Genomic DNA, 20,687 nt, shown 5'->3' with positions numbered 1-20,687 from the left:
CTTCCGTATTCTAAAAGTATATGGCCTGCTTTGTACTTACCGGCAAATTCGGCAGCAGTCAACAGGAATTACACAAGCTACGTAGAGCAGCTTGCATAACTTACATCAACTTCCTAAAGTCTGCTTTGTGTGCTGTCTCCACTACGCTGCACTGACGGGAAATGCATACCTGTTGACGCAGCGTTACTCTTTTTTCGGAAGTGGTTTTATTTAATCGACTTCCAGATCAACTGAGTGGGTCTTCACTTCCGTTCAATCGATCCAGATAAATTGATCTAACAGCAGTGAATTTGCCGCTGTCAGTGAAGACATACTCTCATGAGAAACTAACAACATGTTGAGAGACTGCAACGTCTAGACATTCTATAAGATATTTGTGACTGGGGCCATGAAAATGAAGAGGCTGTGTAGTTTTAATCTGAATATAGCTGAGCAATGAGGAAGAGGAGCAGTCCCAGTCTGTACAAATTGAGTCCTGGATCATCTTGGCATTTGCAACTCTCTTTGACCTTCTGCATGTTGACAAAGTTTTGAAGCGTAAAATCAAAGCTGCAGTCCTTGGCTGGAGCCTGAATATCCTATCCAAAGTAAGTGACTGTTTGAAGTGACCCCCCATGAAAACAAAAGGTCCAACAAATCATCCTCCCACATGGGTATAATAGAATAACGGATACTGGAGATCAGTGATTCTCATTACTTTGTCTATATCTAACCAGAAAAGATTTGTATGAGTAACATGTTTCCACATGCCTATGTTGCTCTTTACCTGACACTGGGGAAACTCACTGCAGAAGAACAGAAGGCCAGATCAGGGATGAGAGAAGGAGGGTTCCTGAGGCAGAAGGGGTAGAGCCCTAGGAATTTGTATCAGACTCTTAAGTCCATGGTCACACTGGGGCCTGGATTTCTAGGTGAGGAAGCTGGAAGAGACAGGACATCAGGCCTGCAGGACTGTCTTTGCAAGTCAAAGCAGATCCAGGTTGATGTTCGTTGAGCCAGATTGTGATTGATAATGGTTCTGAAACTTTTTCCACTCTCTTCCTCCTTCCTTCTGAAACATGAAACTGTAGAATATGAGTGTGGTGATGCTCCAAGTAGGGGGAATGCTTGAATTCTTGGGCTGTTGAATTGACATGGGCCTGGCTGCGGTGTTAGAAACATCATAGTGCTGTCAGTGTAACAGGGCTTTGATTTGTTTATTTAGGCATATGTTTGCAATGGAGCCTTATGTGTCCTCCCATCCACCAGTACATGGAGATGAATGGCCCTTTATATTTCCATCTTTTATACCCCATGCTCTAGTTTTCAATAGCTATAGAACGCACCTTGTTGTGCTATTCTTGCTTTTATCCCAAGTGTCTATGCCAGGGGTGGCCAAACTGTGGCTCGGAGCCCCGTATGTCCCGCTCCCCGCCCATTCTCTGCCTATCATACTGGGGTAGGGAGCTCGGAGCTTCTGCCTTGTAGCAGGGTGGTGGGGTTAGAAGATTCTGCCCAGGGGGCAGGGAGACCTGGGGAGGGAGTCAGTAAGTTTGCCCACTCCTGTATGCTATGCTTTCTGGCCATTCTCAAGAAAGATTAACTCAAACTGCAGCAGGTGTAGAGAAGGGCTGCTAGGATGACCAGGTGAATGGAGAAGCAATCAGACAAGAGGAGACTAAAGAACTTGGATTATTTAGCCTAGCAAACCAAAGGTGGAGAAGGGCAATGATTGCCCTCTATAAATACATGAGGGGGATAAACCGCAGGGAGGGAGAAGGGTTATTTAAGTGAAAGGACAATGCTTGCATGAGAACAAATGGGTATAAACTAGCCATGAATAAATTCAGGCTGGAAATTAGAAGGCGGTTTCTAACCATAAGAGATGTGAGGTTCTGAACTGCCCCCCCCCCCCATATGAGTAGTGGGGGCATGAAACCTAATTGGTTTTAAGATGCAGCTTGATAAGATTATGAAAGGGATTATAGGACAGGGTTGCCTGTAATATCAGGGGCGTGACTCAATGACTCAGGATTGGTTCCCTTCCAGTCCTATGTTCTTATGTTTTAGCTATGCTATCTTTTAGAGTCAGCTGCAGTCATGGGCAGCTCTACCCTTCACCTTTACTATGTTGACAGATTCCAAATGAGTCGTGGCTCTGGACTTTGAGCATTGTGGCAGAATTCTGAACTACAGATAACACAGAAAGCTAATAGTGCCTCTGTGTCCTGGTGAGGCAGAATTACACCTGCATAAGAAGAGAATACTGTGTGGATGGGAAAGAAACATGCATTAGACTGCCATTGCACTTAATGAAACAGAATGGGCTTCAGGAATGAAATAAACTAGGGGTTAGGGCTGTGGCCTATACCGATTTTTTCCCCAAGAAAAATTCAATAATTAAAAAGCATGTTTCTCTGTCTAAAGAAGAACCACTTCCATGCATTACAGCTAGAAGAACAGCCTCCCTAACAGCGAGGTTGGCCAAAGTGGTGGCCTATATTATGGGGGATGTATTTATCTCCCCATTGCTATGGTGTAAATCCTGATTATTTCCGTTGAAGTCAGTGGAGATACTCAAGATTTACACCAGTGTAACAGAGTAGAATTTAACACACTATTTATTTTTTAACCACACTTCCCCCTTTCTCTTTTCTCTGCTCCATTTTCACCCTGCTTGTTAATTAGATTTTTCTCTCTGCCCCCACAGTTTCTCCAAACCAGAATGTGAATCCAACAGCATTCATATATTAGAAGAACTTTCAAAACTATAATTTTTGAATGGTTTGAAATTAAACAAAATCAGTTCACCCATCCCTAATAATAAAGTTGGAATGCAAGCTGACAAAAACACAGAATTAAGATTTAAGATCTTCTCTATCCTTAATTCAGTCTTTTATAGCATATGTGCATATTGTAGCACATATGGTGAATAACATTCTGAAATGATTTAAGACCATTTTAATCACAAGATCTTATTAGTGAATTTCCTGGCTTTTGTTTGTGTCCAGTTCACAACACAGAATACAAACAGACAACTCCCCCTAGCTAAACTGAATTAAAATTCATAACACATTGGGTAAACATTATAGGGACTCTATCTTTGTGTATGCATACTACTGCAGTCAGAAGACCGCAAGAAACAGTACTTCCATAAATCATATAGCTTACATTATTATTATGAACACATAATGGATAATAAAGAAAATAGCACTAATGTGTCTTCTGGTGTTCCAAGGATTAGATAATAAAACAGAGTAATTAAAAAAAAAAGAGCTTACTTTCTAATACACATAGTATATGCACCCAGGGCTAGACTCTGATCTGTTATACTGATGTAAATCCAGAGTAACCCCAAGTCTGATGGAAGTACTCTAGGTTACTAGAGTTATCTAGGTTTACAGTGGTAGAACAGAGTTAAGAATATGGTCCCAGGTCTGGAAACAGTCTACCTCATCCTTCTGAAACCTTCGAATCTGAGCCCTTAAAAATTATCTTAAAATTTCTGTAATAATCCAAGGGCAGTCTTTTTCCTAGAAGATATATACTGTATACTTATGGCTGATTGGAATATAATAGTGCTGGAAAAATATTTTCTAATGAAAGATTGCTTGAAAGCCATCACCTCCGTCTATTGTAACCTGATCTTAATGCTGGAGAAGAAGATTTTATTCCCTTTATACAAAATATCTCACTTCTTCCTGGCACCTTTCAGGACTCTCTCTTTATTCTGCATCTTTGAAAATGTTCTGTATTGTTTATAAACTTCCTAAAGTAGTTTTTTTTCTGTGACTTTTCTTCATAAATTTATTTTTGGAGTGGAATCCCTCTCCTATATATAGTTAACACAGGTTAACAAGCATTGTTGTTTTTAAAGATGTGTACATGCACACAGAGATAATTATAATTGCTGCATTTTTGCATGCATTAGAAAATAAATGAAGACAGAGTTTCTGTCAACACATTAAAATCCAATAATGATGGAATTAGTTAAACCATTTAATCCGTAGGGGGTCTGATTTTTTGTAGCTAGAATTGACACAATTTACACATTCTTCACTCAGAACTACATTTCAAGCCATTTCACATCTTTTTTCTATGTGATTATATAGGGCAAATTGTGGTTTTAATGACACAGACTAAGCTAGTGAGCATTGTGCACCATCCCATTTCTTTCTTTAATGGGATAATTGACCTAGTGGATAAGCGGGGAAGCTGTAGGTGTGATATATATCTTGACTTTGGTAAGGCTTTTGATAGAATCCTTCATGGCATTTGATATAGTCCTTCATGACGTTCACATAAACAAACTAGAAAAAATGGTCAAACTAGAAAAAATGGTCTAGACCATTGGTTTTCAAACTGTGGGGCACACCCACCTGAGTGGGATGATGAGGTATTGGGGGGGAGCAAGGACCTACTCTAGTTCCTGCCGCTGCTGCCAGACTGGAAGAACAAGGAGGGAGGGAGAGATGGAGAAGGAGGGATGGGGTGTGGCCTTTCCCAGCACAGGAGGAGGGGGGGCATTCCCTCTCCTTCACCTCTCCAGACGATGATGCACATGCACCCCCTTGGGAGGTAGTTCCTCCCTGCCAACACAGGCTCTTGCACATGTGTGCTGGTGATTGCACCAGGGCCAGAGGAGCCTGCAGTCTGTGAGCAGGGACGGGCATGAGGAAAGAGGCACAGTTCAGCTGTCTGTGTCCGGCTGGTGCAACCTGCCTGGAGCATGTCCCAGGCAGGGGATGCTTGCAGGCCACAGAGCAGGTGGTGCTCTGGGTGGGATGGGCTCCTGGACCGCAGGCATTCATGGAAATACTGCTTCTTAGAAAGAAAGGGACACATATGGGACATGAATCTCTGAAGGGGAGGAGAAGCAAAAAATATTCATGAATCTCTGGTCTGGATGAAATAACTGTAAGGTGGATGCACAGCTGGTTTAAAAAACATATCAAAGAGCAGTTATCAATGGTTCTCTGTCAAACTGGGAGGACATATCAAGAGGGGGCATGAGATCTGTCCTGGGACTGGTAGTATTCAATATTTTAATGAACAACTTGGATGACAGAATGAAGTGTATGTTTATAAAACTTGCAGATGACACCAGAACTGGGGAGAGGTTGCAAACAGGACAGATTAGAATTCAAAATTATCCTGATAACTTGGAGAATTGGTCTGAAATCAATAAGACATGATTCTATAAAGACAAGTGCACTATACTACCCTTGGGAGGGAAAACTCAAATGCAAAATGGGGAATAACTAGCTAAGCACTAGTATGCCTGAAAAGGATCTGGGGGTTTTTTTAGGCACTTGGAAGAGGAAGGTGATCAGGAACTCACAGTTCACCAAGGGAAAGTTCTTATCTTTCTGGTTAAAGATGTGATATACCTTGACTAAAGGAGTTTGATGAATGGTGTTCTATAAAATGGATAGTGAACTGGCTAGAGCATAGGGCTCAACGGGTGTAGTGGATCAATATAAATAAAAAAGATGATGCTATTGCAAAATGGGCAAATGTCATTCTGGGATGTATTAACAGGAGTGTCATATGTAAGACACGGGAGGTAATTGTTCTGCTCTAATTGGCACAGGTAAGGCCTCAGCTGAAGTACTTTGTCCAAGTTTGGGCACCATACCTTAAGCAAGTTGTGGAGAAATTGGAGACAGTCCAGAGGAGGCCAACAAAAATGAAAAGAAGTTTAGAAAACAGGATCTACGAGGAAAGGTTGAAAGATATGGGCATGTTTAGTATACAGAAGAGAAAATTGAGGGGAGACATGATAAGAGTCTCAAAATATGATAAGGGCTGTTACAAAAAGAAGACAGAGATCAATTGTTCTCTACATCCTCTGCAGGTAGGACAAGAAGCAGTGGGCTTAATCTGCAGCAATGAAAGATTTTAGGAAAAACATTCTAACAATAGGGATAGCACTGGAATAGATTACCTAGGGAGATTGTTGAATCCCTGTCACTGGAGTTTTTAAAGAACAGGCTGTCCCACTGCCTGAACGAGGGGGGCCCTTGGGGTGTATTCAGGAGCTCTGATTACTCCTTTCTACACCAGTCTCGCGTTGAGGGTGTCATGTTGGGTAGATGGGGGGTCGGAAGAGCATTTGTTATATTGTTTGACATCAGTATGTCAAAATCATAATAATTCATGTGAGATATGCCATGTCAGGTACTGTTAGAAAGGTTATAATATGCTAAGTCAGATGATGATACTTATGTTCATGTGTAATATGTGAAATGGAAGTTATAGATATATTTGAGATATCTGTATTTCAAATTGTGCTGCCTGAGCAACACATCAGATAGGATGGCGGCAGGACAATAGCCTGCTTAATGGCCCATTAAGATACTCAGGGATGCAAGGGGCCCAGGAAGAAACTAAAGGCATACCTGAAGAGTTACCAGGATTGGTCCATGTGATTCTGGACTCCATTTTAGTTCTTGTAATATTCCACAAGACCGCATGGCCAAGGCCAGAGGGTATATAAGGCCAAGCCACAGAAACCATTTTGTCTTTGTTCCTGTCCAGCTGCAGACACACACCTACCTCTGGATCAATTCATTTTGCAACTGAACCGAAGGACTTAGACCCATCCAGGTGTTGGATGTATACCAGAGGAACTGTACAAGCCTGCAAACTCCACAATTCTCCCAGAAACTTGATATATATGGACTTTCAATCATTTGTATGTATCTGATTGCTCTAATCCTTTAGCATTCTCTTATGGTTTATTTCTTTCTTTTCGCAATAAACCTTTAGTTTAGTTACTAAAGGATTGGCTGGCAGTGTGGTAGTTTAGATAAGATCCAAACTTATATTGAACTGGTACTGTGGCTGACCCCTTGGGGTCAGAGGGAACCTTTGTAGTAAAGAGCATAGAGTTTAAACAACTGGTCTCTTTACTGGGCCTAGTGCTGATTTGGGAGCTAGAAGCTGAAATGCAGTAAAGGGGGCTGTGTGTATTTGTATACTGGCTTGTGTGGGGATTCAGAAGTGCAGTTTGTGGCTGGTTGGGAAGTCTGACTTCAGTGTCACCCACCAGTGTTGGGAAAATCTGCTCTCTTTTTACAGCCTGCCCTGACCTTGGCATTATCAGGTGGCTGCCTTGGGCACGGGACGGGTCACACAGGCTAGACAAACATCTGTCAGGGATGGTTTAAGTGCAGGGTGTTGGATGAGATGTACTCTAGGGGTTCCATCCAGCTCTACTTTTCTACCATAATTCCTTGGATGGAAGGTGCTGCTTATTATATGACCAAGTCCTGAAGTTCTTTCTTAGTCTTTGCTTTGTCTGAGTAAGGAGTAAAGACTTCATAATTTGGCCCTTTATTTATTATTAATACCCAATAATACAATATCCCCTATGTCCTGCTTTATTTACTTTATTTACTTTAAACTGGCCCAGGCATCACTAAGCAATGCATAACTGGAATAATTCAATTTCTCATGCATGTGTTGGGAACCTGTGCATAGTGAGATATGCTGCAGGAAATTCCTTGTCTATACATCAGATCGGAGTGTAGAGGTTATTTAGGATTTACAAGAAAAAAGATTTAGATTGGGTAAAAATTACTCTATTGACGATTCATAATCACAGGTACTGTGTTTAGAAATCTGAACCTAAGCTTGCTTAAATGTCAGGCGGATGTTGTTTATCTGTAGGATTAAACCTTCAACTATTTCTTCAGGCTGTTTTTACTTAGCCCACAGGTTACCTTTGCTCCAGAAAAAGTCTGTTGGTTACTAGATACTATAGTATGTGTAAACAGGAGATTATAAGCAGAGAAACATGTCTATCGCATAACAAGCTATTTTAAATACCCACTAAGAACTCGGCTAAAGGTTGCAGCTGCTTAACAAACAGATTGACAGTGCATGTAGAAAAGGGAAAAGGAAACCCAAAATGCTGAGCACTGCACTATCAAAAGCTTTTAAAAACATATTAATTTTAAACACCATAAAATGCCTTGCCCTAAATGTATATGCATAAAACAGCATCCATAACAGCAGGCAAAGGATAACCTTCTTTTAGCAAACATCATCACATTATAGAAACTGCTTTTGCCTTACCCGCCCAGTGAAGTCCATTCTTTATGCAGGTCTGACCCTGAGAACCTGAGACCATAAGGGGCTTTCAATTCTCAGGGACCATTCAGTGAAAGGATGTGTGACAGACAGTACAATTTGTGCAGGGTGTACTTACTCCTGACTTGACCTTCTTCACAGGGGCCCAGCATTTCCTAAAGGCTGGTAAGGAGAGGGCTGACTAGTTGGTGACGTCCATGTGGATGGACACTCTACCCACCTGATATCAATGTAGCTTTCCAGTGTAAATTAATGCTGTTCCTCCACTTCTCAGAGTGTTAATGTACTTTTGCCTGAGCATTGTACAATTTGGCCCATGCTTCTGCCAAGCGACAGACTGTACATTGACACAAATTCCTATCGCAACCCTCTACATTTGCCTGGCTCTGTTGTCAGGTGACTGAAAAATGCATGATGTTGCACGGGCAAATGTTTTTGGAAGATGGAATAATATTTCCAAACATTTTTACATGTATAACCTCTGACTGAACAAATGCTGATTACTGATGATGGCATGAACTTTTCATGCAATAAATGCAGTGTCTGAGACCTGTGCCACGGACAAGAAATAGGCATTGTTCAGGAGGAGCTCCTTTTTATCTCTGAGTGGTTTAAAATGTATGATTATGCCTGATATATGAAAGATCACTTTGGGAATCTGTAGGGAACCTGTCTTGGCAAGTTAGTAAAAAGGACAGATAATCCATGCTTCTAGACTGGATAGGTACCACATTTCACGTGTGATATTACAAGGACTTCCATTCATGGCTATAAAATGGTTCATCCCATATTTTTGGAAATGTATGTACTCAGGAGGGCTCTGCTCAGATACAACACCTGCTTTTACCCTGCTCTCTAACTTGCCTGACTAATACACACAAGATGATAGAAGACACTTGTCCAATGCCATCATATAAGTGTCTCAAACCAGATTACAATCAATAATGCTTCTGTCTCTGAAATCTCTTCCTGTGGCCATGAGGCCATATAGCCCCCTTTGCACTCTTTTTATCATTTTAGGTGGATTTATTGCTTATGAAATTAGGTGGATTAATAGCCTTGGAACACAAAGTTCTTTATTTCTCCCCAAACAGGTGTAACATGAACAAAAACAATGCATACTTGCACACAACAATATATTTTCCTTTAGAAAATATCTTCCTATCACCCAAAAGTGTTAAAAATTACTTCCAAGCTCACTACATAATTAAATACGATAGTGAACAAATCAGTGCATGAACAGTCTGACAGGAGAGGGGCAAGATTTTCCAGATTTTACTATCTGGTCACCTACAGTATGTATCTATGACTAGCGGTATTTATAAAAACACAGTGCTAGAAACTGAAACATAGGATAGATTTCAAGGAAGCTCAGGTTTTGAGTCTAGTACTACACTCATTTGTGGGGATCAGTAGTTAGCACAAAGGATGGCTGGCTCCCCTTAGCTCTGCTGAATGGTGACCAAAGGAGGCACCTCCCTATTCCATTTGGGATACTGTGCGCATGGAGAATGGCGGGTAGGGACAGGGCAATTCTACACTTCCCTGAGTGCAGAGCCTACTGTGTCACCTGGCCCCTACATAGGCTGTGAAAAGGAGGGAAGAATGCTCCTTCAGACTTCCCCTTGAATGTGCAACTGCACAAGAACCAGTCTGAATCTGGCCCTCTGACAGTTTCCCTTTAAAGTACTGCATACCATATCACATTAGAGCCCGAGACCGCAACCTTTACTCCCCCGAGTATTCCCTCAAGTCCCATTAAAGTCAAATGTTGAATGCGGCTGAAGTCAATGGGAAAGATTTTCAGGATCTGGCCCTTATTTTGTACAACACATCCTCCAAATCCTTTGCAAGATTAAATAATAACTAACTGTAGAGGTAGACTGTGACATACCAGGGTACAGTTCAGACTAATGAGCAGCTGTGTCACCCCTGCCCTGCAACTTTGGGTGCCTTAAGATGCCTTGCTGAAGTAGCTCCCACCTGGGCTGCTCACAAACAGTCTTCCAGCATGCAAGCCACACCCTGAATGTCTGTGTGTAGCTGCAGCCTGCCAGCCCCACATAGGTTACACTCTGGCTCTCACCAGCCTCAGTTATACTACAAGATTACCCCAACACACCCCCAGTCTTAGACTTTTGCCCAGACCTGTACGTCCTGTACTACCCAACCCTCTCCAGGACAGTACAAGTTATATTAAGTCCGTTATTTCTTTAAGAGGATAATATGCACACAATTTGTCACCCCAAAGGGAGTTACCAGACACTTCAATTTAAACACACTGGATTAGATGAAACAATAAACTGTAGCTGATTAACTACAAAGAGATACATTTGAAGTGACTACAAGTAATGATATATAAAAATCAGAAATGGTTACAAGAAAAACAATGATAAAATGCTTATTAATGGCTAACTTAACACACCATACAAGATTTAAGTGAAGTTTCTCACCACATGCTTTCAGCAGTCTTACTGACCAAACCCTGTAGGTCAGGACACCTCTCCCAGAATCCAACAAATGCTTCCATTGTTCTTCAGGTGCTGTGAATAAGATGGGCTACAGGGGGGTGAAGGGGGGTTGCTTTTGGGTTTTTGTCACTCCCTTTTATAGTTTTAATCCCTCTCTTGAAAAACATTTGCAGCTGAGCACTAGGAGACAAAAAGTCCATGTGGAAGGATGTTCCCTGTTGGTTTTTTCTCACCTGTTTAATCTTTCTTTGTTTCCCTTCCTGCTTGATGACTCTACTTACTGTTTAGATGCAAATTAAGCATTCCTTTGTTTAGGACAGACATGTAAGTCAACTTCTGTTTGGGCAGGGCTGTGGGATTTGGAACATGTGTTAATAACACCAAACAGAGATATCATTGACACACATATTTTACCAGGATAATAACGACTAGCAAATTATGAGTTTTGAAATGATACCTCACAAGACATACTTTGTGCGAAGAGTATTACAATAGTGTGTAGGTTGTGAACATGGGGTGTATTGTGTCACAGACACAAAAAGCTAGAAATGAGAAAACATATGGTTTGAGTGATATTTGAAATGAGATAGAAAGCTGAGAATGGAGGAAGATACAGGCAGGCTTTTCCAGAAGGCAGGAAAAGACACAAATTTTAAATAGTAAAGGTGGTTAACCATTGAAACAAACCACCAACAGAAGTGGTTTTTCTACATTTCTTGATGTCTTCAAATCAAGAGTAGATGCCTTTCTGAAATATGTGCTTTAGCCCAAAACACGTTATTGAGCCTAATACTGGGGTAAGATTGATGAAATGTAATGACTTGTGATATAAAGGAGTTCAGATTAGATAATCTAATCATCCTTCTATGAATCTGTGAAAAACAGAGGCAAAGGTTCCTGCACTATCAGCAGCCAGATGATGTGCAGGGGATACAAGGGAGGCCAGTGCAAGACAAGTGGAGAGAAGAGGTAAGCCACTTAACACAACTATAAATCAAGTGATTTCACTGACATCAATAGTTACACCAGTGAAACATGAGAATCAGGCCTATCATATGTGTTGTTGACAAGGCTTCCAAACAAAGGAATAAAGTTTCTGACACAAAGGACTTTTGGAAAGGGAAACCTGAGAATATGCATTCATAAAACTGTTTCTTTTTTGATCTCTTAATACAGGCAAAATAACTATTTAGTGCATTATGTGAATTGTTATGGGGATATGGTATCCCCTGGATGAACATCTATGTTTTCCCTTATATCAAATAATCTTTGGGTAAACATAGTATTTTTTCCATTTACCTAGTCATTGTTAGTAGTACTGATGATAATATATGCAAATAATGCAATAAACACAAGTTAAAATATTGAAGCGTATATTTCAGAAAACTAATACACAGCTTGTATGTATGGATAGGTACGAAATTATTGCTTACTCTTCAACTATGCTCTAGCAAAATTGTGATTTTTCAGATATGATCTGTTCAGTCAAATTAAAGTTTGGTGACTGCCTCCAAGACATCCATTTATCATCAAAAAACAAATCAAACAGAGAACAGTCAACAATACATAACTGTATTCAAAGGCAACAACATCAATGCCAGTGGGTGAACTTTTCAGCAGCAGCCAGATAACAGAAGCAGGAAATAAGAGTACCACAATAGATCACATTAGGACAGGATATTATGGGATTTCAACCTTGTTCACTAATATAAACTAAAAAATATAAAATGAACTACAGCTTTCATAGCCATATCTGTCAAACTATATTAAAAAGCTAGAAAAATATGATTATTTCTTTTCGCAGGTAGCGATTTGGTCAAGAAATTAAATACCTTTAGTGTATGGTAACAAACATACAATATGTCCTGCATAATTCAGAACTAAAAAACCCTACAGCATATATAATACTAATTTTGTATCTCACGAGGTCCCCCTTGGCTCCATTCACTGTATTCAGCTCAATATCGAGCTTGAATCTATATTTTCTTGATCTTTAAAGCTGAAGGTGCACTAGTGAGTAGAAGTGTGCCAATAGAACATAACATCTGTCTCTTTGACTGCAGTACCAGCTCATACTCTATAGAGTTGAGAAGACTGCAAGAGCTAAAGAATTTGCAATTATGTAATCTATTTTTATTAACTGGGAGATATCTGAATCTTTTTATATTTTTAATCCTAGGGTGTGACAGTGTGGCTGTGTGCATGCATGTGTGTATGAATGCCCAAAAATTTCATATGGGTAAGGCACCACAACGAAAAATGTGCCAGGTTCAAACAACCCTAAATAGTCTCTTATAAGATTAATCATTAGGGCATGTTCCGTGTTCTATATTTAGAAGTTCTGAGAGATTTGAGATGGTCATCTGAAATTTCTGGTAAATAGAACGTGTGAAACTTTTGTTTATTAAGAATATTCTGTTTAAGTGGGTATTATGATATCCCTGGGGGAGGGGGGAGGGGCAGGAGAAGGGGAAGAAAAGGTTAGCCACCATAGGAATTTAAAACAAACAAGGAAGCTTTATAATTGGCTCTGAGGTTGTGGTTCAGACATAGATAATAACTTGGTTTCAGTATTAAGATATTTAGCCAATTCCAATATTTGATTTTGGGAAAATTCTTTAGTTGGGATTTGTAACCAATTGGACAATTTCTTCCTTAGATTCCTTTTTAGAATTTATAAGAATTTATTACTTTTGTTATTACTTTGATACAACAAATGTGGTGATTTTACTCCAATCCAAAGTTGAGACTAACTTGTTTGCTATATTGATTTGATAGTTGATATTAATAGACTTGATATTAATTTGATAGTTGTATTGCTTCATTTCTAGTTTAGTTTAATATTATTAATAATAGCTTGTCTTTGGTGATGTTTTCTTGATGTTATGTTGTTTGTTTAATAAAATTTATAAAAAAGATATTGAGTCACACTTCTTTCAACAATCAACCTGGGTCCAGACTCTTTGAGGAACTTGATGGATATCAACTGGACGAACTAAAAGCCTGACAAGTCCCCCTCTTTACCTCCCATTAGTCTTTGATTCTCACAAAGGTGTAATTTTAAAATCCACAAGCACTACACAGAAAATGTATTTCTTAATATTATTTTAATGCCAGGTTTTCTTTCTTTCTTTGTTTTTTGTGTGTGCTCAAATACATTTCATGTTATGCTACTGTATGTATCACAAAGAAAATATGAACAGTAGTAACTGAGGAGATTTTACTTAGGTTAGTTAGAACTGCTGAGCAGTTAGAAAAAGCAGAGACTAGTTAAAAATGAACCAAGAGATATTAGTATTTATTTGAACCAAGAGATATTAGTATTTAAATGCTCACATATTTTAGCTTGTAACTGTAAAATGGACATGGATTTGAGTTATCTAATCATCTCTTTTAATGTTGCAAATGAGTCTGTATTTATATACCTAGGGAGCTATATTAACATGTTTGTAATTAAATCCTATCTTATGGAGTATATATTTCACTTGGTAAGACTATGATTTATGATCTCTATTCCTTATTCGGACACTTTGTCTATTGCTTAAGGCTTCTTATTTGGAATACTTAAGAGATGAAGACAATGAAAGAATTCCAAGTGAGATTTGGAAACTATGGATATGCTATTTTAGAAAGGAAGCAAAAGATTCAGCTTGCTGGAGGTATTTAATCAATCTTGTTGAGCATATAATATGTGCATTCAAAGAAAATGCATTTTAATTAAATGCTAAAATGCAGGATGAATGCTAATATGACAAATATTGAAGTATCTTGGTTTTCTTGTGACACGATCATTATGAACAGCATGCTATATAGCTGAACATAATATATACATAATGAAAAAGAGAAACGTTACTAGTACCTATGACAGCTTGATGCATGTATTTATGTGTGAAAGACCTTTAATCTCTTTTTTTTTCCTAGCTAAAAATTAATATTAGTAGAGTTGTGCAAACAATTTTTCCAGGATTTTTTGGCAACAACTTCCTGTTGAAAAGGTTTTTTCCACCACTCTTGCTGACATCTGGGGACTTAACTTGAACATAGAATCAGAGAATATTAGAGTTGGAAGGGACCTTAGGAGGTCATCTAGTCCAACCCCCCCTGCTCAAAGCAGGACTAACCTCAGCTAAATCATCCCAGCCAGGGCTTAAAGCTTAAAAACCTCTAAAGATGGAGATTTCACCACCTCCCTAGGTAATCCATTCCAGTGCTTCACCACCCTCCTAGTGAAGAACTTTTTCTTAATATCCAACCTAGACCTTTCCCACCACAACTTGATATCATTGCTCCTTGTTCTGTCATCTACTACCATTGAGAACAGCCTAGCTCCATCCTCCCTGGAAACTCCTTTCAGGTAGCTACAGGCTGCTATCAAATCCCCGCTCATTCTTCTCTTCTGCAGATTAAACAAGCCTAGTTCCCTCAGCCTCTCCTCTTAAGTCTTGTGCTCCAGCCCCCTAATTATTTTTGTTGCCCTCCACTGGACTCTCTCCAGCTGTCCACATCCTTTTTGTAGTGGGGGGTCAAAAACTGGACACAATACTCTGGTCCTCGGCCTCACCAATGCCAAATACAGGGGAATAATCACTTCCCTCGATCTGCTGGCAGTGCTCCTACTAATGCAGCCCAATATGCTATTAATCTTCTTGGCAATGAGGACACACTGCTGACTCATATCCAGCTTCTTATTCACTGAAACCCTCAGGTCCTTTCTTGCAGAACTGCTGCCTAGATCGTCGGTCCCCAGTCTGTAGTTGTGCAAGGGATTCTTCTGTCTTAAATGAAGGACTCTGCACTTGTCCTTGTTGAACCTCATCAGATTTCTTTTGTCCCAATTCTCCAATTTGTCTAGGTCACTCTGTATCCTATCCCTATCTTCCAGGGTATCTACAACTTCCCCTAGCTTAGTGTTTTCTGCAAACTTGCTGCGGGTGTAATCTACCCCATCCTCCAGATCATTAATGAAGATGTTGAACAAAACCGGCCCCAGGACTGACCCCTGGGGCACTCTGCTTGTTACCGGCTGCCAGCTAGACATCGAGTCATTGATCACTACCTGTTGAGCCCGATGATCTAGCCAGCTCTCCTATCCATTTTATAGTCCATTCATCCAACATATACTTCTTTAACTTGCTGATAAGAATACTGTGGGAGACTGTACCAAAAACTTTGTTAAAGTTAAGATATATCACGTCCACCGCTTCCCCACATCCACAGAGCTAGTCATCTCTTCATAGAAGGCAATCAGGTTGTCAGGCATGACTTGCCCTTGGTGAATCCATGCTGACTGTTCCTGATCACCTTTCTCTCTTCCAAGTGCCTTAAAATGGATTCCTTGAGGACCTGCTCCATGATTTTTCCAGAGATTGAGGTGAGGCTGACTGGTCTGTAGTTCCCTGGATCCTCTTTTTTCCCTTTCTTGAAGATGGGCACTATATTTGCCTTTTTCCAGTCATCAGGGACCTCCCCCAATTGCCACGAGCTTTCAAAGATAATAGCCAATGGCTCTGAAATCATATCAGCCAATTCCCTCAGCACCTCACTGAGGTGTGCTTCAGTGAGGCTGAAGTCCAAGAAATACTCTGCTTTTGATGTTGCCTGGTTTGAATCTGCAAGTTGTCAAGATGATTAGTAGTGTTTACTTTTGCAGAAAGACAACACAAAGAAAGGAGCTAAATTGAATGAATGATGGAGGAACTGGAAAAAAATGCAAGGAACATCACAAACATTTGTCTTTTGATTTTAATTTTTCACCTAATGGGTCAGATTGTTTAGTACATTCTGGGCTCCTATGCACTGACGGTGTAAAAGATCCAAGAGGCAGACAAAACTGCCAGCTGAGAATTCCACAGTGCATGGGAGCTCTCATTTAGTATAGAGATGGTGTACACAGCTCTGGCAAAATATGCTACCTAATCTTGGCAGGGGGCAGAGAAGGGCATAGCCAGTCCATCATTTTCCACACAACCCATATTTCCCTCAGCCCAAAGCCATACTTCCTGCTGTCTGGTCTGACTCTCTGGTTCATTAGGAGTGTGTGCAGAACACAATCAGTGAGTCAGAGGCAGGCTGACAGGAGTGTTCAATGGAAACAGGTAACAAACCTGAGAGGTTCTGATAGCTAATCTTTGCATAGCTCAGAATCATTATTCTGAATAATAGAAATAGCTTCTTGCACATAGATCACTTTCAAATGTTATCATTAGACATGAAGAGTTATCAGAATGAGTGTGTAAGGCTTGAAATTTGCAGCACCTGTTGCAGAGCTATAGGAACCCAAATAAATGTGAGGAAAATAGGGTGATATTTCAAAAAGCAAGCACCTTTATATGTTTCCTCAGCAAAAGTTGGCAAAGTTTTCACTAAAAAAATTACAAATAAATTAAATCTTCCTATGAATAGTTATTGTGCCAAATCCAGAGATTAAAACTTCCTCTTTAAAATGTGAAACAGAGTGATTTCGACTCTGGTTTATGTGGAAATCAGTGCAGTCTCAACTATGGAGTCACTACTAACATTTCCATGGCTTTATTGCTTATCAGTTTTGCCATCTGATTCTCATGAGTTTACACAAGTGGCTCTCATATACACATTGTGAGATGATTAGATGACCATAGAATCGTAGGACTGGAAGGGACCTTGAGAGGTCATCCAGTTCAGTCCCCTGCACTTATGGCAGGACTAAATGTTATCTAGACCGCCCCTGACAGATATGTCTAATCTGCTTTTAAAAATCATCAGTGATGGAGATTCCACAACTTTCCTAGGCAATTTATTCCAGTGCTTAACTACCCTGATAGTTAGGAAGTTTTTCCTAATGTCCAACCTAAAAACTGACCTTGATGTAATTTAAGCCCATTGCTTCTTGTCCTATCCTCAGAAGTTAAAGAGAACAATTTTTCTCCCTCCTCCTTGTAACAACCTTTTATGTACTTGAAAACTGTTATGTTCCCTGTCAGTCTTCTCTTCTCCAGACCAAACAAACCCAATTTTTTCAATCTTCCCTCATAGGTCATGTTTTCTAGATCTTTAATCATTTTTGTTGCTGTTCTCTGAACATTTTCCAAATTATCCATATCTTTCCTGAATGTGGTGCTCAGAACAGCACAGAGTAGGGCAGAAGAATTACTTCTCATGTCTTGCTTACAACACTGCTAATACATCCCAGAATGAGGTTTGCTTTTTTCGCAACAGTGTTACACAGTTGACACATATTTAGCTTGACTGTGATCCTGAGATCCCTCTCCGCAGTTCTCCTTCCTAGGCAGTTATTTCCCATTTTGTATGTTTGCAAATAATTGTACCTTCCAAAGTGGAGTACTTTGCATGATATCCTTTCCATCCCTTATTTATGTGCTTCTTTGATAATCTTTTGGACATAGGAAGCAGGGTAGGACCTGCTTTCTCAAAGTCTTGAGGCAATGGAACGCTTTTACTCTTCATCCTATGCCAGAGTCCACCTGTGGAATCCTTCCAGCTACAGATGGGTGGGTACTGCAGAAAGTATTCTGGTTGAATGTTTAAATGAACTTGCTTAGACCATTCTCATGGCATCTTTTAAGTTCACACTAAACAGTTATGCTGGAAGTACTTGCACAGTCATTCAAAGAACAGTTATGTGACTTATCTGACCAATAAGAACCATCACTGCTCAAATAGCAAATGTTAACTAGTCCCAGAGTTCTATTTGTGATAAATACAGCAGTCTGGGAGGGGGAAATACAAAAAGATTTGATGAATAATTTCACACAGCAAATAAAATCAAGGTCACAGTCTGCTCTCAGCTATTCCAGGAGCAAAGAAAGTAGTTAATTTTATTAGATAAACTATTTGTTGCAAATGATTAATTTAGCTCAACTTCCACATGGAGTTGTTCTATTTTTGTTGAGATGTCATTTTATTTATACATTTTAAAGATGGGTCATGCCAAGTAATATTTGACTCCTGTAGATTGTTTAAACTCTGTACTAGATAAGAAATATATTTATTTAGGCAATGTTGCCTATGTTTTTTTTAATTTGTTTTATTTTATAGTTGTGATAGGTGCTATGAAGGTCTGGAGTGTCATATAATTCACTCTTGTAACTTTAATTATGCACACGCACACACACACACATAAAACTATGTTAAAAGCAGATTACTAAGGTTGCAAAATCAAGTACTCAAACATTAGGATATGGCATAATTAAGATAGCCTGTAGAATCTTAATTTGGTCCCTTGTGCATATGCATTATGATACAGCCTTTAATTACATGATTCCAGACTACTTTTTCCAACCTGACCTTATTCAGCACACAGAACTGGTGGGGGAGCAGGGTTGTGCAGTGAAGGAAACTCTTGCCTGCAGAACCCCTGCTTCATTGGTTGCAGAAGTTGGAAGTCAATGAAGCAGGAGATTGCAGGAATAGGAAGGATGGTCTCATGGTTGAGGGAGTTGAATGGGGCCCTGGAGAATTGGATTCTATTCCTGTCTCTGCCACAGAGTTCCTATGTTATGTTAGGAAAATCACTTAAGCCACAGCTGACTGATATTTGTGTGTTCATCATTTTCTGGATGCTTGACTGGAAACCTTAGAGTCTGATTTTCTGAAGTGCTGAACCCTCACAGCTGTAAACTGAAGTTAGAACTGTATATGTTCAAAGTGCTATAAAATGCTGAATACTCTGAAAAATCAGGTCCTGGGTGTGATACGACCCGTGCCCAGGGTGGCCAACTGATAATGCCAAGGTCAGGGCAGGCTGCAAAAGGAGAGCAGATTCTCCTCACGCTGGTGGGTGACACTGAAGCCCGGCTTCCCAACCAGCCACGAACTGCTTCTGATTACCCCTCACTGGGTATCAGGAAGCCAGTCCACGAATGCCCACAGCCCCCTTCACTGCATTTCAGCTCCAGGCTCCCAAATCAGCACCAGGTCCAGCAAAGAGACCAGTTACTCAAACTCTCTGCTCTTTGCTAAAAAGGTTCCCTCTGACCCCAAAGGGTCAGCCACAGCACCAGTTCAATATAAGTTTGGATCTTACCTAAAATACCACGCTGGCAGCCAATCCTTTAGTGTCTAAACTAAAGATTTATTGTAAAAAGAAAGAAATAAACCCTGAGAGAAATGTTAAAGGGTTAAAGTAAATCACAGATATACAAATGATTAAAAGTCCATTTACATCAGGTTTCTAGAAGAAACGTGGATTTGCAGGCTTGTGTAGTTCTCTCCGGTTCACATCCAGTACCTGGATGGGTCTGAGTCCTTCGGTTCAGTTGCAAGATGAATTGTTCCAAAGATAGGTGTATGTCTGCAGACTGGACAGGAGCAAAGACCAAGATGGATCCTGTGGTTTGATCTTATAAACCCCTCCCCCGGCCATGCGGCCTGCGGACAGTCACAAGACCCAAAATGGAGTCCATAGTCACATGGGCCAATCCTGGTGACTCTTCAGGTGTGCCTGGGGTCCAGTCACGTAAGCAGGTTCTGGTGACTCATTGGTGATGCTGGCCTTTCTCTCTAGGCCCCTTGCACCTGGGGAGGCCTTAATGGGCCATTAAGCAGGCCATTGTTCTGCAGCCTTCCTATCTGGGGTGTTGCCCGGGCAGCCCAATTGAAACACAGACATATCAAATACATCTATAACTTCCATGTCACATATTACACAAGAACATAAGTAATATTCTCTTACTTAGCATATCATAATCTTCCTAGCCGCACCTGACATGGCCTATCCCACATGGATTATTATGATTCTGCCATGCTGATGTCACACAATATATTAGCTGCCCCCCTCTCTAGCCAGCCCGCATGACACTGGGCACCTCAATAGGGCACCCCAAATTAATGGATACTTTTGACTTTAAACTTTCTGTGCTTCAGCTCCCCAATTCCTGCAAAATGGAATAATAATACTCCTAATTGTACAGAGGTATTGTGAAAATAAATTGATTAATATTGGTGAAGGACTCAGATACTATAGTGATTAGCACCACAGAAAACCCCATGAGGAAATTAGTAGTTCTGTCTTCAAGCCGGGTTTGAATAATGTGCATAAGGGCTGGGGCCACACACTGAAGTATGAGGAGAAAACAAAATAGTGAAAAGCTTCTCAGCAAGTGAGCATCATCCATTCATTCATCACAGAATGAAGCAGGAGTC

General features: G+C 40.3%; 1 protein-coding gene across 1 annotated transcript in view; it reads left to right on the top strand.

Annotated features, from left to right (window-relative positions):
- Positions 1–277: 277 nt before the first annotated feature.
- The window catches only part of PPDPFL (pancreatic progenitor cell differentiation and proliferation factor like), a 30,680-nt gene continuing 10,270 nt past the window's right edge, over positions 278–20,687 (top strand). Inside the window, exon 1 of the mRNA XM_067553793.1 lies at positions 278–587. The gene's annotated coding sequence lies outside the window, so the exon portion shown is untranslated. The remainder of the gene's footprint in view (positions 588–20,687) is intronic.

The sequence above is a fragment of the Emydura macquarii genome, unplaced genomic scaffold (genome assembly GCF_026122565.2).
Source record: "Emydura macquarii macquarii isolate MOO-44397 ecotype Brisbane River unplaced genomic scaffold, CSIRO-AGI_Emac_v2 contig_1477, whole genome shotgun sequence".
Lineage (NCBI taxonomy): Eukaryota > Metazoa > Chordata > Testudines > Chelidae > Emydura > Emydura macquarii.
The sequence above is the reverse complement of the archived record's forward strand: the minus strand, read 5'-3'. Positions and strand labels throughout refer to the sequence as shown.